Source organism: Alligator mississippiensis, chromosome 14, assembly GCF_030867095.1.
Source record: "Alligator mississippiensis isolate rAllMis1 chromosome 14, rAllMis1, whole genome shotgun sequence".
NCBI lineage: Eukaryota > Metazoa > Chordata > Crocodylia > Alligatoridae > Alligator > Alligator mississippiensis.
In genome coordinates, this window is record NC_081837.1 from 30,113,005 (window position 1) to 30,138,988 (window position 25,984).

The 25,984-nt window shown below is 45.9% G+C and overlaps 1 protein-coding gene across 4 annotated transcripts in view; it reads left to right on the forward strand.

Annotated features, from left to right (window-relative positions):
• The window catches only part of STX1A (syntaxin 1A), a 303,668-nt gene that overhangs the window by 262,171 nt on the left and 15,513 nt on the right, over nt 1-25,984 (forward strand). The window lies entirely within an intron of this gene.

Here is a 25,984-nt window from a genome sequence, read left to right on the forward strand (position 1 = left end):
ATGTGGAAGGGGAAATAAAGCTGTTTCCTGGCTCAGGCCCTAGACTCTTCCCCACATTTGGCAGCATTTTTCCTGCTCACAGGCTGCCATCTTCTCCGAGCGTGCTGGGAGGCCCTTTATTTTGTGATGCTAACAGGAGAGGCTGCACCAGTGCTACCCTCTTTTGCAAGTGTGGGCGTGTGAGGCCTGGCACACGCTGTAATTGCTTCCATGTTGGCAGCAGGCTGTCAGAGTGCTTGAGAGAGGCATGCATAGGCTTCAATTAATCCCTGCTAAATTAGCAAGAAGAGAATCACTTCCAGTGTGTGGATTGGGTTCAGTGATAAATTTATTGCTTAATTAGCTGCCCCATTTAAGAAAGCTGAGTTGTTGGGTCTTGCTGAGGTGTCTAGCCAATGTCTGTGTGAAGCTGGCATCCCCTCCAAAACTGCTTTTGCTCATCTCCGCATTTCTTCTGGTATCAAAGTAGCAGTGAAAGGACATGGTTGCTTTCAAGGCAGAGGACTCTATCATCCCAGGCATTGAAGAAGGGGTTTCAGGTCCTTTCTGAGGCCATGGCCAGTGCAGCTCTGGAAGCAGTGACCATGTGCTGTGACTCGGGCATCAGCAGAAGTAGAAGTAGTCCTCTTGCTAGTGAGCAGCCCAGCTTTTGTATTTTATTTTTAAAGCCATAAGGGGGGACAACAGAAAAGATCTTTCCTCTTCGGCATCTAATTTTGAATCCAGACAGATCGTGCCATTGTTGATTACTGAACGTCTACATTTTTCTACATTTATATGAAGCTGGCAGATTCAGAGGTAGGAGCAAAATCTGACATTTATTCCATGCCAACTTCCATTTAAGGTGAACCAAAAAGTATTTTCAACATAAATGTAAAAAACAAAATGAGATATAAGATCCCAGGACACTTACTGCTCCCAGTACCCCTAAACTGTTGTGGGAGAAACATGAACCTTATACTCAGTTTTAAGCAGGTAGAATATTTTGAGTTCTCTTCTAATCTAGACCTTCAGTCACTCTTATTAGAAGCTTGTTTGGTATTTGCATGTGAGTAAAGCAGCGATTCTCAACCAGGGTGTTGTGGCACCCTTGGGAACCTTGAGATCCTCTCAGGGATGCATTGGGGTGTCAAGCAAGTTAGCACTATTAAGTGTGAAGGCATGATTTATAAGATAAACCCTAATATTTCAAATAGGAGTCTATACTGTCAAAAGCAGAGTGACCTGTTGTGGTCTTTATGAGTTCTTTGCAGCAGAATTGCTCTATTTTTACTTAGTCAAAAAATGAATAAAAAATAAGAGCTGGCATTTTTTGAGGGTGCCTCAAGTCTAAAAAGGTCTGGACTACAGGGCTGGTGAGAGCCTTATAGTCCTTCTGCTCCCTGCACAGTCAGTGGCAATGCTGACTTCCCACCTGCTCATGCTGATGCACTTCAGGCTGCAAGCAGACATCACCTTTGTGTCACCATTACAATTTTTATGGTGGTACAAAACTCAAGCAAACAGCCCTTTGTTGCAAACCACGTGTTTACATTTTGTGATTGCAGCAACCCTAGTCATAGTCTGTGCTGCCTTTTTTGCAGCCAACATATATTCCCTTATGAGAGAACCATGATTTCATCCTAGATATCTGCTATTTCATAGTGCTTTTGTCCATCACTCTACTCTTGGCAAACTTCACACTGCTGTATGTGCAGTCTTAATTAGGTGTGCATCCCTGGACAGCATAAGCACTCCCTGGCTTGTCTTTTGTCTTGGGCAGCCACTATCGCCTTTGTGAAGTATGTATCTGTCTCCTGACATGGGCTCTCAAATCTGTTAGGATTAGTGCCCAGGCCCTTTAAACAAAATTCTGCCTTGCACACACAACTCCTCACTTGCATGGTAGTTGGGGAGCTGGGGGGGGAGGGCCTTTAGTGGTACCTGCTCTTTTAGATCTTGGCCAGCCAATACCTGTGAATTGTCTTGGTGCTTGTAGCACGCCATTGTGGTTACTACTTTATTGAATTGCCTGGAGGCTCCCATCAGAAACTCCAAATAATTACAGCATGTTTATAAACTCACTCTCCTGTTACAGTACTCTGGAAGGGCACTTTGCTTAGCAGTGATCTTCCTGGGCATTGCCTTATCCTCACCGCAGTGTTACAGTCTCAGTAGTGATGTGCATTGTAGTTGCTTGGATACACTCATGATGGCTTGTGATCAGACTGCATGTTCACCTACAGCGTCCAAAGATAAAGTGACAAAATTGTTCCGTTTCAGAAGGCACAGACAGGGGCAGCTTTCTCTATCTGAGCATATCCCCTCCTGGGCCCGTCAGGCCTCTGCTTGCAAATGATGTGAGCTTTTAGCTTTGCATCAATGCTGCTCCTAGGTCTCTTTGTGAGGCATCGTGCTGCAGCTCCAGCTGTCCTGCATGGTTGGAGTGCTTTAGGACTGGTTACTTGCTTAGGATTTTCTTTACTCTTTCAAATGCTTGCTGTAGGAATTCCCTTGCTGCATCATTTTCAGCTTGTTTGGGTGTGGGTAGATCTAAACTGGAAGGATAGCTGGCCCTTTCAATGAATTGCTGGACCTCCTTCTCCTTTTTCTTCAGTATTTCCTTAATGGGTCTGTTTTTCAAGGTCCAGCCAGAGTCCTTCAGAAGTTCACAGCTCCTCAGTGTAGGAGACCTCAGCAATCCTGAGCTTCAGCTCATCAGCATTCAGACTAATACTCCATCCCTGCACCTGGTTAATACTCTACTTAGGGATGTGGTCTGGGGTGACCTCTTCTTCGGCATCATCTTCTCCTGCAGTAAAAATGTCATTGTCTGCAGTCTTGATGCCTGAGAACACCTTGTCTATAGGCCAGCCTCATTCATACCCAGCACTACTTGCCCACAGGCCGGAGGCAAAGGCTGTCAGGTGGCTGGATGGTTCATCTAGCTCAGTGTTGAATGGGGAAATAATGCCTCATTTTGGATTAAAGTAAATGTGGTAATATGGTTTTCACGTATAAAATCTTGTAGTCACTGTGCTTATTGGCAATTAGTGACATCCCCTCCAGCCGGAGAAACAAGCTGATTCTAGGGAGACTCCCAAACCCCTCTGCCTTTGTTCACAGAACAGATTTCTGCTGTAATGATGTTAGTTGGAACGCAAAGCATGGCTGTGCCAGGAGAAGCAAAGTCACACGGTTACTGCCAGAGCTCAGTTCACGCGGGTGCAGGCATGGTTTTAGTCTTCCAGCACAAAGCAGCACTTTGCTAGCGTGAACTACATCTGCACTACCAGCACTTTGCCAAGTATTGTACTGGTGTTCTGGATCAATAGAGCACTCCCCATGGAGATGTAGCCTTGGAGCAGGAGAGGAGTGAGGGACCTGAGGTCTGAAACTTTTAATGAGCAGTAGACCCAGGAAGCTCACACAGAAGTAAATAAGCATCTTCTGGGGGTCACCTTGGGCTTCTCCCTGCCAGCTCGTCCAGCTGCTGCTGAAATCTTGTTTGAAGCAACAGTCTCTCTTCTCAGCAGCCTTTCTGCCTTCCCTTCCTCCCTCACTGGGCCTGCTGTTGTTCCCCATGATATATGGTAGCCCCCACACTATCTAAAAGTGTGTTCAATTGAAGCAGCAGGATCCTAACAGAGGAAGGTACCTCAAAGACCCTAATGCACAAAGCCCTGCCACCATTGACTGCTGTGGGGAAGCAGTGCTATCTCATAGCAATCAGATGGTAAGAGAGTTTTCAGGAGCAATCTCCCAGACAGAGAAGCATCACAGGTACTTTGTGATCTAGACCTCAGCAGTTAGAAACATAGGTGAAGCAAAGTCCAAGGCTTCATTTCCACAGGTAAACCTCCTCCAGGAAGCCTGGCTCCTCACCTGCAGCCAGTGTGGGTGAGGGGAATTCTTCAGAGCATCAGGCTGTAATTCTTAAAGAAGTCTGCCAGGTGGTTTAGACATAGAAGTGCTTCTAGAATAACGCAAAGCACATGCCCCTTCCTCAGGAAGGTCCTATGGTCGAAGTCTGCTACCCTGGTCAACGGAAAGCAGATCCTGCAGGAACACTTCTTCCCTTTTAGGACTTTTCTATGTTTCTTGTAGTAATAGTATGAATTGTATGTGTTGTAGCTTAAGAAGATTTTGTAATGCAGACAAGCTCTAGGGCAGTGACACTCGGTCCTCACTGACTCATCAGCCATGTGAGCAGTCAAGACTAACCCAAGAGCTGCAGTAACACATACATCCCTAAGCAAATTGTGGCAAACATGTTCCAGTTCAAAAGAAATGTATGCATCTTGACTGGCATTGTGGTGCATTAATTAGCAGAAAAGCCAGGAGCTAGTTTTCCCTGCTTGGGACAGTGATTTGGAACAAATGTATGTATAGCAGCAGTGTCCAGGAGTGAATCTAGCTGGGGAAGCTTTGATGGAACATTTCTCACTGTTCACGGAAAGCTTGTTTCCATAGCTGCAAAAACCCCCTCTGTGAATAAAAAGTTAACAAAGCAACATCCCCAGTCAGCCTCACGGTCAGAAGCACTGCCTGGAGCAGCTGAGTTGAACATACGATTGACAGTTTCCTGTGAGCATTTACAGCTCAGGAATTTCTTCAAAATGCTCTTTTCAAGCAGACTCCTGGCCAGGACATGGAGCTAGTAGAGAGCTGGGTACATCCCTGAACTTTCTTTTCAGCCAGCAAACCCAGGGTATAACAAGTGCCAGTGGTTCTACATGCAAGGCTACCCAATAGCCCACGTTGTAAAATATACAAGGGAAGTGATTTCTTCAGCTTCATCAGAAACACGGCTTAGGTTTCCTTTTAACCAGCAGAGCTGGTGAGTTCCTGCCTGCAGTTTCCTTCTGCTCTGAAAACTGGGGCAGTCAGTGAAAGCGTTGCCTCCTTGCATTTGAGCTCTGAGACACATGCTTGGTTCTCTCAGTGCCAGCCTGTTCCTCACACCTCCTCTCACTTTTCAGAGGAAAGATAGTTGGTGGACAGATACAGAAATATCTCTGCTAGAGGGAGGCTGGCTGCCAAGTGTCTTCCAGAGCTTAGTCCCATGGTCCGATTTTTCCTTCTACCACAACTAGTGAGAGCAAGCTGTCATGGTGAATGGTGAGCACCTCAGGGCAGGGCTCTCATGCTCAAGTCACCAGCTGAGGGAGTCAAGGCATGCACCTAAGAAGTACAGACAGCCCTTATTAAAGGAAAGCTGCTGTAGAGTGTCTGCTCCAAGCTTGCAGCATTCCTATCGTAGGATATGTGGTGTACTGTTTTCAGCAGGAGGGGTTTTTCAATATGACTCAAGGATGCTTCTCCAGAAGTGGACCTCTGTGGTCTTGGCCCCTTTCCTTTCTAGTGTGTCCTTCTTGTTTTATGTCCCACAAACACTGGATTACTGATGCTTTTTTAGAAGCTATCTTTTTTTTCTTGTGGCCCTCTTGTCTAGTGCTCCAGCTCTCAATCCAGTCCTTGTATTGAAACTGATCCCATGCCTGCTCTCTAATCACTCCAGAGCAGCTTTTTGTATTCTTTATTAGATACATTCATACAGCTTCACCTGCTCTTCATCCACATGCCAATCCACGCGTGCTCTCACACTGCTACAAAAATCACCAAGGCACCAGATGTCACGGAGACGTGGTAACACGTGTCCTAGAATTCATGACAACAAGACAAATTCCTCCTCATCCAGTCTCTTGCTTGGGCTGGGCTCTTTTTAGACTGCATCAGGACAATCTGACTCATCTTCAGTTAGGAACCGTCCTCAAACTAACGCTTTCTGAAGTCAGAACAGCATGCCCTACTTGTGATGGGAGTTGACAATTTTGTATTTCTCTCTCCCATTTTGTCTGTTTCAGGAAATTACATTTTAAATCTAATTTGGTTTCTACTCTGAAAGATGGGCAGAGGTAACAGGGCAGCTCCATGCTCTGAGCAGTGGCCCTACATGGAGCAGTGTTGCCAGCGGTGAAGCTGCAGCCCACTGCCAGCTGCAGTGGTGACTGTTTTTGCATCCCCCCACGTTCCCAGTTATGTTGGTGGAGCTGCATAAAGGTCTCTGCAAGGGTCATTTAGCCTTGATACATAAAGCAGCAGTTGGTAATGTTTTCAAGCAGCAAGCTGGAATGGCTCAGCTTGGGTCCAGAACACACCTGTCTGCTGCAGTACCCAGCTGTGGGACACCATAGGGAAAGCTCCTTCCCACCCAACTGTGATATACTGGGGGGCTATAACATAGCACAGGCAAAGCCCCCACCTCTGAAGCCCCAGTTCTGCCAGCTGGATCCAATCACTCTATGGGCTATAGGTTGCCAGTCTCTGCTCTGGCATAAAGGGTTCACCAGTGCTTTCACAATAACTTGGACCAGGGCTTTTCTTCATCTTCTGGCATAGTGAGTGTAAATGAGCAAGTGTGTGTATGCACACTCATATACACATATGTTTTAACAGTATATTTTGTTGTTGGATTGGGGATCCAAATACAGTAAGTAGCTTTTCCTGCTCCAACGAAGTGTCAACAAAGGAAGTGAGCAGGTTGCAGATCTGTCAGGCTAGCCTGTTATTTAAGATGCAGACATACAGCCTGGCTCCTGGAACAAACTTGCTTGAAATTTTTACAACAGATCAGGTGATTTAGAAGCAGAAAGAAGAAGAGTTAATAATTTCTCATTCTGAGAGAGTCTCATTGCTGTGGTAAGCACAACTGACAAGTCAAATTCACATGCACTTCTGTATCTGCTCCAACAGGTTGCTTTCTATAGGAGGAGGTAAAAACAAGAAGGAGGGGGGATATTTTATGAATTTGCTGAGATGCCAAGTGAGGTCTGAAAGCTGAAATGAACCAATTTGATTTGGCAAATTTTGGAAATGATTTGACTCGGGCATGGCCAGATTAACACTTTAGTGGGCCCTAGGCAAACAAACTCATGGACCCCAGACTGGTCAAGACCCCCCTCCCCACCCCAGCGCTGCTGCCCACAGGGAGCAGGGCTTGGAGCTCCTGCTAGGAAACAGCTGCCATGGTGACAAGGCCAGTGGAGGGGAGGTGAAGGGAAGGGAGGCAGACAGGGCCATTTGCACCACTGCCACAGAGAGAAGGACCAGGACCCCCCTGCAGCTCAGGGCCCTAGCCACGTGCCTAGTTTACCTATGCGTTAATCTGGCCCTAGACTCAGGCTAACTCTTGTTTGAATCCTTCAAACTCCCTAATTATAATGCTGGGTTAGTTGTCAGTGCATTTTTGTCTTGGACAATAAATCTCAGACCGGGCTATTTGGCTATGAACAATTGATCCATGTGGATCCTAGTGAACTAATAAAACAGTTTTTTCTTCCCAGATCACGTTTAGATAAAGCAAATGGACTAGGCCTGTGCTGCCCATGCAACATACGTTCAGTCTTTTAAGTGTTAGAGATGCAGCAGCTATACCATGGCGCAGTGCAAACCACCAAGCTTTCTTGTTTCACGGATATACTCCTCAGTTATCAGTTCTTTAATATACTGTTGGAAACAGCCATTGATAATTTTTCTTTTCCCCAAGGAGTGAGCATGACCTTATCTTAAGACATTTTTGGAATATGGTCCCTGCTGTTTGAAAGTGTGATATCAGAAAAGACTAGTTTTTAACACATGAAAAACAAATGTTTAGCTGCTATTTGAAGTTCTCTTGGGTCACTTTATTTAGCCTAATAAAGGTAAGAACTTGTATGTAGGATTATTCAGTTAAAATTCAAAACATATTTCCTTGTGGTCTTACTAGAAAGAGGATAAAAACACGAAAGTTCTCTTTAATGTGAATGAACTGAAAAAACAAGAGAATCTCTAAAATGTGGTCTCACCACTGCTCCCTCCCGCTAACTGTGAGAGGAGAAAGTCTGCCAACGTAGCTGTGAATGTATCTCTTATTATTTCTCAGTTCATACAGCTTCTGTAGATTCAGCAGAATTCTGAGGTCTCCCAGGGTGACTTTGGTTTTGTTTAGGAGATTGCTGGAAGAGAGCAGTACTCTTCTTTCAGTGGCACAGTTGCCTTGATAGTCTTTTGGCATTTTTCTCTTTAACATGGTTATCCAGCAAATGGCACTGGCATATAACTTATTTCTTTTATCCTTTTCTTAAAAGAAAGTTGTATAATTTCTTCACATCATAGACACTATTTCCCTTGTAGCTGGGGCATGGGCTAGGGCCCTCCAGTGCCAGAAGTATTAGCTGATGGCCCCACTCTCCGTTCCCATCACCCCTGGGTTCACCTGTCATCCTTGGTCTTAAGTGATATGGTGAATGAGAGTGTAACTGGTTTTCCATGTAGTCCATCAGGTGGGTTAAGGAGAGTCCTGCTGGATGGTTTACAGGGCTCCTCCTCCCCTACACCCTGCCCACACGCCTCCAGATGAGATGTTCTATAACAGATGTTACCAGCTTTTCTTTCAAGCCTTGTACCATAGTCTCTCTGACTTCCTTTACCTCCGGTGTTGCCCCTTGAAGTTGGAACACCAGGCTCCATTCCAAGGCGTTCACCCTTTAAGCATCACCAGTCCAAATAAATAAACAAAACTTGGGCATGCCTTACCCATTGGGTGAGTCAGTGCAACCAGTGTAGTAGCCCTTCTGGAAGCCTGAGGGGTCTTGCTGCTACAGGCCTTCCCCTCCTCCTGCTTCTTCTCCAGCCTTGTTCTTTGGTTTTGGCTACTCCCTTCCCAGTTCCCTGGGTGCTGCCCAGCTAGGGCCAGCCCAGCTACCCATGGCCCTCAAGCCAAGCTGCTTGCCTCTTGCAGCCTGCCACATCTTGTGTCTTGTGAGAGAGGGGGTTTCCATGTGACTCCACTCCTCTGGAGCATCCCCAGTGCTTGCCCCCTTCATTCCACCTTCAGCAGCTTCAAATGTGATACATGTGGCCCCACTTCCTCCTCCCCCAATGACTGTCCCATGGCTGTTGCATGCCACGTTCAACAGTTGTTCCTCATTCCTTCCCTGGTCTGGCTGTCTTCCTGGTTTGCAGCCTGGGTAAACGGGCCAGGAGGAGCTTTTCTGGATGCTGTGTCACCTGGTAGGTGTCCTGTGCCTGAGCCACTGCTACATTCCTATTAAGCCATACCACTTCATTGATTTCTTCTTTTATAAAGCAATCTCTTTCTTTAATGTTTCAAGGTTCTGGGTGGGTGCTTTTGGTTGTCATTATGCCTTTTCCTCCTCATGCCAAACCATTCATGTCACTGGCCGAGTGGAATGTCACTTTGAAGGAAAATAAAATCTCCACAGTGCTATAATTCAGTATTCAAGGTCCATGCATTCTTTGATTGAATATAATGTCTTTAACTTCCTGTCCTTCAAGGCTTACAGTAGAGCAAGTGACATTATTTTGAAGGAGCAAGAAATCTACGTAGGTACAAACAGCATCTTTGATTCAAAAAGCAGAATCAAAGATTAAGCTTAATGTTTATTGTATTTAGATGTACTTTTCCATAAAAATGGTCTAAAATCAAGGTGCGTCTTATACACCAGTGCTACATAAGGAAAAATAATTTAAATTGTTTGTAATAAAAGTTGATGATTTCAACACACTATTTTAACCCATTTGGGTGTATCTTTTATACTGGAAAATATAGTAGTTGGGCTGGAATTCTTGAGGCATGAGGAAATATGATTACCTGCATCCTGAATCCTTTTCTGGGTCTTGCATCTTGTTAGTCTAAAAATAACAAGTTTTATAGTTCTCTACTCTCACAGCAACTTGTTCCCTGTTGCCACACAGTGAGATGGGAATTGTATACATATGCAAAAGCACAAGAAGTTTCCTTCCTAATAATAGCTGAAAGACCCCTATTCAAGACACTGGAGCCCTAATATCTAGAGAATGTGGATTTCAATCTTGGTGCATCTGAGATTCTCTAGGCAAAGTGTCTTGGAGTGTATATGATAACCTCTCATTTTCTGATCTCCCGGCGTCTCTATTTCATAATACCTGGATTTTATGGTTCACTGAAATCCTGATTGTGACATAGGGGGTGTGCAAGGATAGATAGAGAGAGTGATTGGCTCCAGACTGAATAGGTAAAGCGAGATCTGTAGTAATTTCTTACCAGTATAATCAAGGCATTTTTTATTTATGTTTCTAGAGAGTGTGGCATGAAACGATTTCCAGACAAGTTTATATACTGCTGCTCCCCTGCTTGATAGATCCAGGAAGCATCTACAGTTATTTTCCGAAGCAGCGCTCATATAAACAGACAAATTCTTTCAGTAGTCAGAAATCAAGAATAGCTTCTTTTTTTTTTAATTTGCTATCTTGGCTCAAACCCCCACCCAAAAATCTAGGAAAATAAGCACTGCCTGGGTGTTCCAGTGAGAACAAACTTCCCCACTCACAAGCAGTGTTAAACTATAACAGGGTTTGTTGATGGAAGAAGAAAAATGTGACAGCAAACAGTCTTGGGGAAACCCTTAGTAATCTGGAACCCACCGCAACCAACTGTTAACAGTTTATCACAGTCAGTATGTTCAGAGTTCTTTTAGTCCCACACGAGATGAACTTGGTAGGTAGCAGAGCTTGTGTAGCTGCTAGCCCAGGCTTTCCCCTTGCCTCACAACTGCTGGGGGGGAGCTATTCTGCTCTTGCTATTGCCACTCCTCACTGAGGAGTGCCAGCTGTTGCCGCTCCTCAGTGCACCATTGTTGCACACAACCAGTGAGGGCACTGCTCTGCTCTGGTTCCTCACCACCATCCACTTCCCTTGCTGCACAACTGAACTCTAAGACCTTAAGCAAATTCAGTGATTAAGCTTGAATCTGACCCACTAGCAACCATACCCACAGGTACTCCAAGGACTTCAGCTTTTTAGAAAAAAGTGGGTAACAGGTCCCAACCAGATTTGTACATCACAAGTACTCTTCTTCCTTACAAAGCTGGATGGCAAAGTGCAAACCATCACCTTGAGATAGCTCCGTTCCCCTGAGCCTTCTCCTTCACTCCAGCTTAGACCTCCACACAAGCCATGATGAGTGCTGACCCCTCAGCAACCTTTGTCCATCTTTCTCTTACAGCATCTCTTACCATTTTGTAAATTTTACAATTTTAGAAAAGAGGTCAGTGTGCACACGCCTGACTCACCCAGCCCCTTATATTCAACCAGTTAAAATGCAGTTAAAACATGTTACTGCAGGTAAAATAAGCACAAAGAGTTCCCACTGTGACAACCACGTGTACCAATATGGTTATGCGGAAAAGGGACTTAGTTCCCAGCTGTCCTACAGTGCATACCAACGGGGAGATGCAAATTAGCATCACAGATAGGTTGTCATGGGGAACACAGGTACATTAACAGGGTTACATATGGTAGAGCTAAATCAGAGGAATTCATTGTAATAGGAGTTTGGTGCCCAAACCCCACAGAAGGCTATAATCACCTTTGCTTAAATTCTGGCCTGAAGGATTTCCTTTCCCCCACTCCCACCCTGCTGACTGATCATGTAGCAGGTTGGCACACTCCCTGTTCTGGGGTTTTCTCCTACCTCTGTCCTACCAACCCTCTTCTGTACCTGTGGTTTTGAACCTCAGCTGGAACACTGCAAGTAATGGCTCCAGAGCTGAGCCCTTCTTTCTGCCTGCTTTTCATCTTCTGACAGTCATCTCCTTTTAATTACTGAGTTTTCTAATTTACCTAGCAAATCCCCACAGGAAGATTTTAATTTTGGCAGTCTCTAAATAAGATTCTGCTGCCTCGGTTTTTGTATTGTATGCAGAGGACACTAGGCATAGATGAGAGCAGGAAGATGGAAGTGCAAAGTAGGCGGCACAGGTTCTTAAACTACTGCAGCACGTAGGCCACCTTTTAGTACAGGGATTGTCTCTTCACTTCTTTCCTTCCCTGTGGCCATTGCTCAAGCCTCCTTATGCCTCTTCTGTAACTGTGTCATAGCTCTGTGGGATTATGGCATTTGCTCATACAGAAAGCTAATCAGGAGAAGGGTTAGTGCATTTTCTACTGCTTTTATTACAGACTAACAACCTGGAAAAAGGAGGAGAAACCAGTACTATATGACCAGTGAGTTATTTGGGAACAATAAAACTTAACGTGAAAGCTGTGGGCTATTGCCTTTCCCTGTGGGGTGGCCTGGTGCTTTGGGAGTCAGTCACATAGCTGAATGGCTCTGGAGATAATTGTGCTGCACTGCTAAGGCACACCCTGGAGACTCTTATGGTTGGCCTAACTTTTAAACAAGAGCTGGTGTAGTGGTGGATTATGTGATGAGGGACTATAGTTTTGATCTGGACCATAATGAGTGAGTACTTTGTGCATGATGGTTTGCAGCTCTTTCTTCTGGGTTTTTCCTCCTCCTCTTTGACTCCATGACAGTATTCCTGGTCTCAGTATGGGAGGTGCAGTATCCGGAGGATGTGCTCTCTGGGGCATTAATTAGAATTCTGCCTCTCCCAGAAAACTGAGAGATCCATGTCCAAATGGCAAATCTTTTCCAGGAGCTTACTTGCCTAAAACACAAACTAGATCCTCTGTACACTCATTTCCCTTCATTTCTTACTTGTGAGGTACATTAGAAACATTTAGAAGAAATGGTGACCTGGAGGAGCTCTCTCCAGGCCCATGTAATAGGGCCCAGCTCTTATAGCTCAGGTCATCCATCAATTTCAAATAATTTTGCAAAGCTTTGATCATTTCCTCCATCTCAGAGTGAGGAAACTGTGGCAGGGAAGTCAAGTTACCTGCTGCAGGGCATGGAGCAGGCCAGTGGCAGCATCAGGAACAGAACTAAACTCTCCTAAATCCCAGTGCAGGGCTCTGCCTTCTAGTCTATAAAAGAATTTGCACTATGATGATTGGCTGCTCCACTTTGTCAGGCCATGGCTCTGGAGCTTGAGTCCTAGAGGGGCAGAGGTTCAAATCTGGAAAAGCAATAGTAGTCCAGTAGTATTTAATTTGGGGGCCCTGGAGACTACTGCAGGCAGAACTGTTATAACAGCTAAAAGCTATGCTGCAGCATTTGGCTCATAGCACGTCTGTTGGGATCCTAAAAGCTGACCAGGATATTTCCTTGGAATGGACAGAGTCCTCTATTTTCCTATGAGCTCTTTACTTACCCTATTTGGCATCACTGAGAATACATCCTAATCCCTTTTGCTGAACTGTGCTTTTTAAAACAAAAAAAACCCCAAATCCTATTTGCTAGATATTGCAGATGAATCAGTGCTGCTAAGCGTGTTGGGAAATGTATAATCTTCACAGCATTCCCTAATGATTTCCTCCAAGGCTGCTGAGGCATATAATTGATGGAGCCCACATCCAAGTACAAGGTCATATGTCTAGGAACAAGGAATGCAGTGAGAGGTACATATCCAGGAAAGCAATTGCTCTGAAAAGGTCATGCACAGACAATGGCCCATGAGCTCCTAGTGAGATGCTGTAATAAGAGGAGTTAGTAAGATCCTTCCCTGCATTGGTGGGGAGTAGTGAGCAGGAAAAGGGGCTGATTTTACCTTTGAAGAAAGCCTTCAAGAATCCTTCCTATAGCTCTAGTGTTGACATTTTAAAAAGGATGGTGAAAAATTGGAGACGGTAGAGAAGAGCCACAAAAAATTCCAAGGGGTGGAGGAAACCCCTACAGTGAGAGACTGAAAGAGCTTGTTCTGTTTAATATATCAAAATGGAAATAGACAAGTGACTTGATTATAGTGTGTAAGTACCTCATGGAGAGAAAATTCCAGGTGCATTTTCATCTCATGGATAAGGCGCAATGCAAACCAATGACTGGAAGTAAAAGCCAAACACATTTAAAATAGAAATCAAGCAATTATTTTTTTTTAATAGTGAGAGCAACTATTAAACATACTACCAAGGAAAGGAGTGGATTCACTAACTCTAAGTGTTATAGACACACGTTCAGTAACAAGATACCTAATGCTAAGACCTGTTGATATAGCCAGGCAGACAGTGATCTAGCCTTCAGATCTAAAAATCTATGCCTCTGGGTTTCTTCCTGCTCACCTTGTGAATTCATAGGGGAACTCTGCCAATCTGGCTACTGACCTCTGAGACAAAGGATGGGACAGGGGGGTTACACCCTTCCATCCCAGCTGTCTTCCGTAAGATAGCTGGGAAGAACACATTCCAGTTGTAGAAGTCTGGAAAACATAGTGTGCAAGTAGATAATAAGAGACTATATCGTAAGGCATATGCAGGGTCACACTTAATACTGACATTTCCTAAATTTGAGTGTTTGACTTTGAAACCTTTACAGTATTTTTAATAGGATGTAATTGCCTATCAAGAAAGGGAGGAATTCCATTATGGACTTATATTAGTCATCTAGTTGGGCCTCCTACATGACTCAATGTTCCTAAACCAGGGGGGTCAAATTCGCCTCTCTCTCCAGGCCAAATCACAAGAACATTTCCCCTCGCCCCCCCTGGAATTTCTGGCCACACGAGCTGAATGAAATGGCTCCATGTGCTGGATCAGGCCACAAGCCATATGTTTGACAGCCCTATCCTAAACCATCATTTCTTGAAACCTTTCACTGAAAAAGAGACTGTGACCGTGACATCCCAGAGCACTTTGTTCCATTGACCTAGTGGTGTCTCAGTTTTCCCTGAGATTTAATCTAAATCTGACATTGTATGCTTCCCCAGTGTTATTTTTAATTGCATTTATATAATTTGTCCTTAACTTACTTTGGCTCCTCTATTTGCCAAACAAAATTATATATTTAATAATATTTTGAGAATGAGCTGAATATGAATTATGTATGGCTTGTTCATTGACTTTTTCCCATCTCCTGTTTAATAAGACATAGATTCAACTAGTTTTATAGCCTCAGTTGCTGTTATTCACACACATTCTTTTCTGGCACTTGAGAATCACATTGTCTGCAAATTAATATTTCATTATTCAGCTAGTTTTATGATTTTATTTAATAAAAAGTCATTTTCATTGTTTTCTTCTTTTTCATTATTTTCCATTTCTCATTTGTGATTCTCTCTATTCTGCAGGGTTTCTTCCAATCCTGAGCATAGTATTTGCAGAACATCCTAATTAATAGCTCCTTCAGCCTAATCAGAGGGGCAGGGCTAGTGGGTGGCAGACCTTACTTGATAGGATCATAGGAAAATAGGGCTGGACGGTCTCACTAGGTCATCTATTCCAACCCCTTGTTCAAGGCAGGATCATCCCTGACTAAATCATCCTGGTCAAGCATCTGTCCAACCTGTGCTTGATAGGATCATAGGAAAGTAGAGCTGGACTTCCAAGTATCTTCCTCTCAAAATCTGTAAATGTTACCAGGTGTCTGTGTACATCTTTGGGCATCTAAAGATTTTTAAAATTCTAGGTTGTAAAATGTTATCTGCTACAGTAATACAACCCTGTTGAATTCCCTCTTCTGAGTGCTTATCAAGCATCTGTTCCATGTGGTGCTGTCCCTGGCTCAGCGCCTCTAGGCACACATTCAGGTTCAGAACCTATGGCTGGCACGACTCTTGGCAGCGGGCAGTTTGCATCTCAGCTCCTTAGGCCCTGAAACTAGTGCTGTCTCTAGCAAGCTTTGCCAGTAGCAGCGGCATGGATCCAGAGCTCCATCGAAGCTGTGGACCCTCTGGTTCACTGTTTCCCTCTTTGAAGCCCCTGACAGGATAAACAAGTAATGCAGAGGCTCTGCATAATATTTACATGCAAATACACTCTAGGCACAGAGGAAGCACAAAAGCTATGCAGATCGATAGAAGAAAAACAGATGGAAGAGATGGACAGAAGCCAGTGCAGCCCTCAAGGCCAAATGCAGTATGCTACGGCAGTGAAGACAGCACAGGAGTCAGGACTGATACAGAGAGACTCCTACTTCCATCCTACGCTGTGACTGCTTTACAAATAAATCTGCACTGGAATTTCTCCCTTCACCATCTGTTCTTATTTGTGCTTGGGAGTCAGGCAACTGGACTGAGAAGGTTATCATTGCACTGCAGAGGCATCTGCTAAGTCCTGCCTGCCATGAGAGCGTGGACCAAGTTCTGTACTCCTTGGAGCTGGTATTGTGCACATGCAGTCTAGCAAGTTTAGTGCCACTCGCCTAAAAGAACAATACAGGTCACTCCTGGACATTGCATTTGTGAACTGTATTATTTCTGAGCAGCAGGTGCAGCTGAGTGAATGTCAGCCTCACGTCACAGCAGAGCAGTTTCTCTAATAATTTGGGGGTATAGGGTTCTTTGAGCCAGTAGATACCTAACTGACCACCTATTCCAGGCCATGGCTGGAAACAAGATACTGCATCACAGGGCTCGTTGTTCTGTTCTGGTCCAAAGATGAAACTGCTAGTGAAATGAACCCAAAAAACATTTGCTTCCACTTGGATGTTAGTAGCCATTAGCACATGGGTATCCCAAGGTGGCCTGCTCAGCGGGGAAGGTTTCTCCTTCTGTACAGTGCTGTTAAATGAAGGGTGGAGCAGATCTGAGATACAGCTGTCTTCAGTGTTCCTGTTCTGGAGCAGGTCCTCATAGCTATCTTGTAAAAACTTTCTTGTCTTGTTTTGAGGAAGCAAAAATAATTCACTGCATGGATATTGCTTTGTGTCCACTGTGTCTTTACCACCACCAACTGAAGTTTAAAGTTTCAGTGGTGTCAGATCAGGGAATGGATAATCCTGTCTCCTCAGTTCTCTTCCTGGTTCTTGCACTGATGTGCTGTGTGATCTGCAGTGAGCTGCTCAACCCCTCAGTGCCTCAGTTTACCATTCAGAACATACTTCAGTAGTTCCCAAGGAGTGTTAGCACATATAATGCCTCGGGGGAAGGATGAAGTTTCTATAGTGGAGTGTTTCTCTATTTTGATTGGTGTTTGTGGCACGTGTGACTTCAGTGCGATTTGCAGTACAGGCAGTCCTCAACTTACAACATTTTGAGTTACAACGTTTCGCAGTTACAACGTTTATAAATCGACACCCTGTTTCAACTTTATGACGCCAGTTTTGACTTAAAACGCTTGATCCAATGCGACGCCACGTCTGTGAACAAGTTCGCTGTGTCGCTCATCTCCTTGGAGAACATCTGTCCAAACTTCCTGGGTCACCTTCTTTAAGAAAGCAGACAAGACTCCAGAACAACCCGCAGCCAAGACTCCTGAGAAGACTCCAGCCAAAAACCCTTCAAGAAGTCCAACCAAGAGCCTTTCAAAAAGTCCAGCAAAGTCACCTCAAAGAAGTCCTTCCAAACTAATATGATTGCTGTTTACAATATAAATACGTTAATGGAGCTATATTACTCATCTATAATTGATCGAGTACAAAATTCTGGGGTATTTTTGGTGAAAATATGGCATCGGGCCTTGGTTCAGGAACCAATCCCCCATTTATAACATTGTTTCTTATGAGAAAATTGGTTCCGAGTTCCAATGTTTTGACTTAAGATGCAGTTTTCAGGAACCAATCGTGTCGTAAGTCTGAGGACTGCCTTTATAGGTATCCTGTTTATCTCACTTCTTCCCCAATGGTTCTTAAAGGTGATAAATGAATTGGGCCGGATCACCTACTCAGCAACACCCAGTTTCATGCCACCTTCTTCTAATTCTCCATATTACCATTTTTTTTTTTTTTTGCCTTTCCTGACCTGTCCTTCAGTTTCCCTTTCCCCTCTTACCCCGCTATTATGTTCGTGTTTTGTGGTTAGAAATGACTGGGGCTGACACAGGGCTATTTAGTGCTCTATTGCATGCTCAAAAGGATTGAGCAGGTGCTGAGATGCATCCACTGACTTCGGTAGGCAGCAAAATGTTCTTTTTCACAGTTTGAACTATCCCAAGCCCCATTAATGAGTCAGGCTAATTAACCTAGGACTTGTGGCTACCTTTTGGTAAGTATGCCTCTTTTGTTTCCTTCTGATCTGTGTAGCTCTTGGACTTCCCCATCACTTCTCATTCATTAAACAAGCCCTATCTGACTGCTGTACTAATTCACCTCTGTGCTCTTGATTCATTAGCTGCTCCATTTCTGATTCATCTGCGTTTGCTCTTGTTCATGCTCTTAGTATTGGCTTGTACCTTCTTTCCTGGCCTCCCTCAACCCCTCTCCTGTTAACAAGAAAGATCTCTCCTTCCCTCGGACTCCCTGGCCAACCCCCAGCCAAAGCCTGTCTTGTACACTAGCCTTGATACGGCACTCTAATTTCATGGGCCTTATCTAGCCATTAATCTGAAAGAATCCAGTGTAATTAAAGGTGGAGTATCTGAGTAACCTGCAGAGTAATTACTGCCATTTCCCTGCCATGTAGATGTATGAGCAGTATCTGATCAGTGCTGCTCTGCAGGATGGAGAAGAGGCCATTATACCAGCTGAAGAAAAACTAATTACCCCCAAAGAAATCGTGGGGTCAGAGGTGCAAACTGAGCAGGAGCAATGGGCTTCAGAGATCATGAGTGAATTTAATTTCACAGGTTGATACAGGGGAACAGGCTTCCGCAGTCACATTAGCACTTCAGAGCACACTCACAATAGGACTTCCAGAAACAACCATCTCTGACAGAGGATACATGGCCTTAGCCTGGTTACCCCTCTCCATCCCAGAGCAGGCCTATGCCTCACCTTTATCCTCAGAGTCTGGAGGGATTCTTCCAAAACTTTTGGGGAGACAGAGACCGATTGGGTCATGGTGCCTCTCAAGGCACAGGTTGCAATCAGGTTTGGTCATGGAGGCTCAGCAGGCTAAGGCGGCCATGGAGTTCAGTCTGCGCAATGGCACCAGGCTGTGGGATTGGGTGCAGTGTTCATACTGGGCCAGCAAGAACGGTCTGCCTCGGGCATGTGCCAAGCCCTCTCCTTTCAGTGTGGGAGCCTCCTTAGAGGGACAAAACACACTGGACCCTCTGTATGAATGTAACAGGCTTAAGGCTAGGACTGATCTGTCTCTGTTCCTCCTGCCTGCTACCTTCATGGCCCCCGCACACCTCTTCCTAGCATCTAGCACAAATGATCCAACCCAGAAGAAAGGAGCTTGGAAACTGTCACATGCTGTTGTATCTGCCTCCGCACCAGGACAGCCCTGTCCTCCTGACAGACTGGGGTGAGTGACTGGAGGTGCAAGAATGGAAATTCAGGACCTTGCGGCAGCTACAGGACTCAAGCAGTAGGCCCTGTATTCCACTAATTGGAGGAAAAGGTTGAGGTGGGACCAGCTGGTCCAGTCTGAACCCAGTGCTGTACAGTGTGGATGCTGGGCCCTGTTGCAAGTTGGGGTGGGATTATAAATTTGAGACCAGACTCTCCTGTCTGGCCAAAGGACAGAGTTGGAGGCTTGTCTTGGGGACCAGACCTGTCCAGGATTAATTTGAGATAAGGGCTCCAGAACCGCTAGAGGCCTGGGTTCATTTCAGACTAAACCGCTTCTCCTAGATCAGGGGCAGAGGGAGGAGGTCCTCTGAATCACTGAGAACTCCTGACTGGTTCCTGCCTCTTCCTGAGCCATCAGGAAACATGGCATGCTGCTCCACAGGCTGATCTCATGCCTCCAGGCAGGCAAATAGAAGGAAGGGGCAGGGAGAAGGTATGGAATCATAGGCACCGACTTGGTTTTTGCTGGTGGGTGCTTGCAGGTGTATATAAAAAACCCAATAAAGGCACTTTACTTTTAACTCGCCATGTTCCCATGCTGAGCCCCGTGCATGCCCAGAAGAGGAAGCACATTACTTCTGCCTGGCTCTGCCAAAAAAGTCCCACTAAAGCATGCAATCTTCAAAGACACTGCACTTTTATCTAATAGCTGATTGAATCAGTCTTAGCTAAAAGAGCTAAAAAGCCCTGCAGAAGCACCCAATCTTTACAGACACTGCAGAGCTGGGTTGAAGTAACATGCTGCTGCTTCTGCTTTTTGAGGTTTATTTTTTTTTAAACATCTGCAAGGATCTCTGTGGGTGCTGAGCACCTACTAATATTTTTCAGTGGGTGCTTGAACCCAGGAGCACCCTTGGAGTCGGCATTTATGTATGGAATGCCAGCTGGAAAGGATGCCAGCTGCAACTACCCAGGATTATGCCGGCAGAGGGGTGTGCCAGCCCAGCTGCATACACGGCTGTTTAGATTTAATCTAGCCTTTCTTTTTGTGTCAGAGCCCAGGGCCCTTGTCATACAGAGCCAGTGAACAGCACAAGACTGTCCAGTCAAAATTTACTGGCTAGTGACAGCTGGAGGAGGTAGAGTCTTGTGGGTCTGCCAGGTCTGGTTTGGGGCCATCTCTAGAGTATGCTGAAACCACCATGAACTGGAAATGGGGTTGTTCTTGGGCAGAGCTTCCTTCCATGGCCAGAGATACAAGTGGCCTGATCCAGCCTGTGTCAGTGGAGACCCAGACCCCCAGAGGGAGGCTGAGGCTGCAAAAAATGACCAAGCCACATGCATAAGCTGCATGCACACTGTCTGGATGGTCCAAGATAGTATCACGGTGCAGAAATCTCCATCTGCAGGTGCAGCCACCTGCTTAGAACAGGTGCTACTCAGGCCTCTATGTAAAGCCCAGCGCCGTTCGCCTGGCTGTGCAATGGAGTCCAGCTGCCCCAGGCGGTATGCAGCACTAGGTGGGTGGGGAAGGAGCCTTCTGGCCTTCTCTGCGCTGTCCCTCATCTTGCCTGCAGTTGATGACTCAGATTGGGCTAAAACGGTTACAGCCAGACATGTCCTCCAACCTCTGAAGTGCTGTCATAGTGTCCTGCTGTGGCAGTGGAGTGAGCCACGGCAGGGCAGGGTAGCACGTGGGTGTCCCCAGTGTCAGTGCAATGGCTTTATTAGTTGCTGTCCCCAGCGGGTGCGACATACACACCACTGATTGAATAGTACAGATTTCACAGTCCTTTGCAGCTGTCACAGCTGATTAGGCATCCCCCTCCTCCCCTCGGCATGTGGGATATTCCTCTGTGCCAGGCTGCAGATAATTCCTAGCCCCAGCAGCTCTCTCCAGGATGTGTGTGTGTGAGGGAGAGCTCTTCTGAGGGACACGCATCACTGCATGGTTTGCTGGTTCTCAGAAAACACTGCAGTGATTGATGCTTTCTGCTCCTGGCCTTCCCTTCTGCATGGTGGCAGGTGCATGCCCGTGGGTGCCCCCTTGCTCTCATGCCTCTGAAGCATGGGAATTGCCTTTGCCTTCACCTTCAAGATGAGCCTGCTGAAGCATCAGTGTCTCCTCTCTCGGTGAGGGAGAAGGTGAGGAGATGCCCAGCTTTTCCCCCTGCCACACAGGGCCTTGATTGCACATGTGCAGCAATTGTGCTTCCCAAGGCAGGGAGGATGGAGTCGCTGGTTCTCAGGGCTGGTTCTCTTCCAGCCTTCCCTGCCCACTGCCAGCCCCAGCCATGGGCCAGTTTTGTATTAAGACACCCTTCCTTTCATATCCTTCAGGCTGGAGGCAGGCAGTGGATCCTGAATGTGCCAGGATGCTGAGCCCCTGCCTGTTCATTCCTCTGACAGCTAAGAGAGTCCTGACAGTACAAGTTGGCTGTTGTGTGGTGGTTCCTGGGGAGACCCCGCTGGCACCTCTCTCCCGGCAGCTCTGGGCCAGGCACAACCTCTATCAGTACCCTGTGCAGTGCAATGCCTGCCCTCTCCAGGCCTTTCGAAAGTGAGACCAGCCAGCTCCAGCCACCATAGGCATGTTGCAATGTCCTGTGCTGGAGTTGGCCATTATCCTCCACTCCAGAGCAGCAGCGTTTCCCTGATTGTGGGACCAGAAGCACTTTGGAGATAAAAGACCTCAGATAAAGACAGCCTGTGCAGTGTCAGTGCATAGTCTCAGGACGGCTGACAGGCTGTGTACTTACCTGGAGCACTCCCATTGCCGAAGCAAGGCAAGCAGCGCGCAGGACATGCTGTTGGAGCATTGCAGACACAGCACTGACTAACTGCTGCCATTTCTCAAGGCTTCAGTGGTTAGGCTGCTGTTAGAAGCCTTGAAATGAGGGGAAATTCCAGGAGTTTCTAGTAGCAGCCATGAAAGTGAGGATTAGAAGCCTTGAAAAAATGCTGGGAGTTAGTCTGTTTGAGGACTGGTAACATACTGACAGGCTCCTAGCAGCAGTTTTTTTACAGCAATTTGTTTCTCCATCACTGTATCTAGTACCACTGATGGAGCTAAAAGGAGTTCATTTACAGTACAAACCACATAGGCATTACAAGCTTTTCTGTAAATGCATTACTGTAATTCGGTTTGAGAGGATTTAGGCTGGAGACAGGCTAGCTCTAGAAGGGGAGGGGAAAGTGCTGGTTGCGAGCACGACTCAGTAGTTGCAATGTACTGGTTAGGGTATGGACAGGCATGCGCTTGAAGCACTCCCAGTCCTGGAGGGCTTCAAATTTAGTGTGCTTCAATTCCATGCAGATGCACAGTGCCGGTCCCGCCCCTGAGCACTTCAGGATGGCTGCAGAGTCATGCAGTGTTAGTGCTTTATCTCAGGGGCTGGAAAGCAGGGATGGTTGCAGTCCTCTCAGCCTGCTGTCTTGCCTCTGGAGATTCCCAAAGGCAGTTGAGGGCACAGGAGAGTGCTTATTGTCTGTCAGCCCTACTCCCACCCTCCCACTCCCCATAGGGGAGACTGGGCAGGGAACAGAGCACTGTGGGATGCTGGAAGATCACTGGAACATGCAGCCATTTCTGGAAGCATGCCAAAAGAAACCATTTCAGAGTTTAGCAAGAGTCATTTTTGAAGCACTTCTTTTGTCACAAAAGTCTGCACCATCACTATTTGAAGCAGTTCAGATAGCACATCTGTTCATGGCCTTACTTTGCCTGCCCTAAATCACTGGCACCTGTACATGTGTAGCAAGACTGCTCTGACGCACTGTAATTACAGCGCGTCAGAGCAGACTCAGTTAATCAAGTCTGCTGGAGCGTGGTAACTACTGCATTCCAGCAGACTCCAGCGTTTCATGTATCGGCATCCCTACACTGAAAACTGGCAGCAGGGGTACTTTAACTAAAGCTCATTTGATGGGCTTTAGTTAAAGTGCACCCTCCACCATTTTTCAGCACAGGGACGCTGATGCATGTGACACTCCGGACACTTTAATTGGAGTGGCTCTCAGAGCTGCTTCAATTAAAGCACCCCCCACTATCGGAGAATGTGTAAGCATCCTAACCCTGAATGCAACAGGCTTATTTGCAAGTGCTCTGCTACACCCCCCTGGCTACAGGAGCCTGTATACGTAACAGCTACATCATAACAAGTTATACTGGTCTACTTCAATACTGCTGTTTCTGATTTGTCTCTCTGCACCCTTCAGAGCCTTCTGGACAGAAATTCTGAGATAGGTCTTTGCACCACATTTTTCCAATTGAGGCCATAGGGAAACATCTGTGAACTATACATGATGTTGGATGAGAGACCCCCCACTTGCTGCTATATGTGCTTGCAAAATCTGCAGCTTAGTCATGCTTAGGAAAAGTCAGAGGTCCGCTTCTTTTCTCATCAGCCATTTCCTCCCGTGATATGTGGAGACAGACATAAATGTCAGTGTAGCTGTATTCTTTGTGTAGAGGAAAATTGTTGTCTATGGCAACATATTGATCAGAGGCCTCAAGCAACATTTCTGGGGGCAAAGCAGCATTTTAAAGTACCCTCAATGGCAGCCTCAAGCACTTTATCTGATGCGTCAGTGATTTGCTTAATGAACTAGCATATTTGTAGCCATTAGCAATGGTTTGGCCACTAATTCCAGTCGAGGCTCCTTTTTGCATATGTAAAGCATCCAGTAGCAACAGTTTTCTCACCAGCTGTGTTGCTGTCTCACTGGTTCCTCTAGCAATTATATTCACAACATGGAGTAAAATAAGCAATCCGTATTGTTTCTTGGGGCTTACAATGATGCCTTGATCTAGATAAGGGAAGCAGCATTTGGTTGCAGGAAAGAGAGGCTGGATTTGTTAATCGAATGCCACTCTCTTGTGGGCTGCATAGCTCTCACAAGATATTAGGATTCGCTTTTTTCGTTTCCTGCTCTCATTAAGCCATCTTTTTTTTTTCTCAGCCAGTCTCTCCATAAATTGTATCATCCACACATTCTCAATTGATTCATAGGATTGATTTCTTTGTATTTTACACTGGGGTTTTTTACTCTTTCCAGTAACCAATGGCTCTAGTTTTCACCGCAGCAATCAGTAGAGTCATCCTTTTTTTCTATTTTAGAGCTTGTTATATCCAAGTCTTTAAATGATATTCCCTTGGAATCATCTTCCAGTACAAACCAGCCTCAACAGCATTAAAGATGTCAGAAGGATTATAATCCTTGATGAGATCTGAGAGAACTTCAACAATCTATTGCAAAATGAGCTGCACAGTCATTAGCATCTCCTTTTTCTCTGTGTTGCTGCATGAATTTAATGGAATTGAGCTCTTCTCACATTTTTAGGCATCCATTTGGAATCTAAAAAACCTAAACTAGATGGTTGGCTTTGTCAGTCACCAGGGAAAACAAATAGGTACCTGTTTGCTAGGAGTTTGGCTAAACCAGTTCAGGAGGGCTTGCTATACATCTTCAGCTTCCCAGTCATCTGGTGCTTGCATTTGCTTTCAGGATCAGTATTGTTTTGCATTTCTTTTAAGGGTAGAAACAGACATTGCCTTTGTGCCACCATAAAATTTTTTATGAAAGCACAAAGGCCAAGCAAACAGATGTCCATGCCCCTTGATGTGCCACAGATGCCCAATATTTGTGTCTGTGATGTAGCTGGTATGAATTTGTGCCACTGTTTTGCAGTGAATATCTGTTTGCTTTAAGGTGGGAGAATGTGAGCAGCCCGGAGCTACCTGCATTCTCCAGCTGCCCCAGGCAGGTGCTCCCAGGCTTGCAGTGTCCCAGTCTTGTATGCCTCAGGAATCCCTATTCCCAGGGCACCCACAATTGGCTCCCTGAAGCCCCAGGAGTGTCTGCCTGGGTTCCCCTGTTTGCAGAGGCATGCCCAAGTCAGATTTCCTGGGCATGTTTCTCTCCAAATGTGGAAACCCAGGGCTTCCCTGATTGCAGAGGTGTGCCCAAGGATCCCGTAGGCAGTCTTCTGCTAATGGGAAAACCTGGGGTTCCCCCATTTGGCAAGGTGAACCCTGAAGATTTTCTTGCATGATTGAGCCCTGGCCACTCCTGAGAGCAGCAAGGGCCCAACCCTGCAGGACAACAGGACAACGTCACCCAATGAAGCGAATTAGCTGTGCCAGGATACATCCTGACACAGTTGATGCACTTCATTTGGTGACATCTGTTTATTCCCAAACCTGTCAGAGCCCACTGTCCCACTTCGATCTCTGCAGAAACTCTGATCTTCCACCAGCATTGGAATCAGGAAACTGAAAAAGAGGTGAAAGGTTTACTCTTAACACCTCGTAGGTTAAACAAGTCTGCAGACTGTCCAGTGCACCTCCTAGGGCCAGTGCACAGGAGGAGGATACACACCCACACTTGCTTGCAGTGTGGATGTGGGAATTTCCCCCCTCACCTGAGAACTGGACCCTGTAGAACAGGCAGTGCTGAAATACATCAACGACAGTAATACCGGTTGTTTGTATGGCAGCAGATACTGCAAAATCCAGGAGGAGGTGGTGGAGTGGGGGGGAAAGTGGAGGAGTGTTTACAACCTCTGCATTGCATTTCATGCAGAGAGTTGACTGAAGTTAGGCATTTGAAATGCAGCACGTGGCAAGCTCTTCACAGGTAGCTTGTTCTAAATTAATTCATTTACTGCAATTCTTTTTCATTTAAAATAGCAGCCATGGTTTAGACCTGCCTCCTTTTCCACCCCAGAGCCTGGCATAGAACAGCGACCTCCATGCCAGCTAGCAAAGGATTGCCATCAAAGTCATGAGTTCTGCTGCATGTGCCATGTGCTCTCTCCCTTGTCTGATCAGCAGCCTGGTTTAGTCAGTTATATCTCTACCATAGGGTCTTCTTTGGCACCTTCCGCTGTAGACTCAAGCACTGAATACAATCTGGTGAAAGGACCAGTAGTTCCACGAGATGATTCT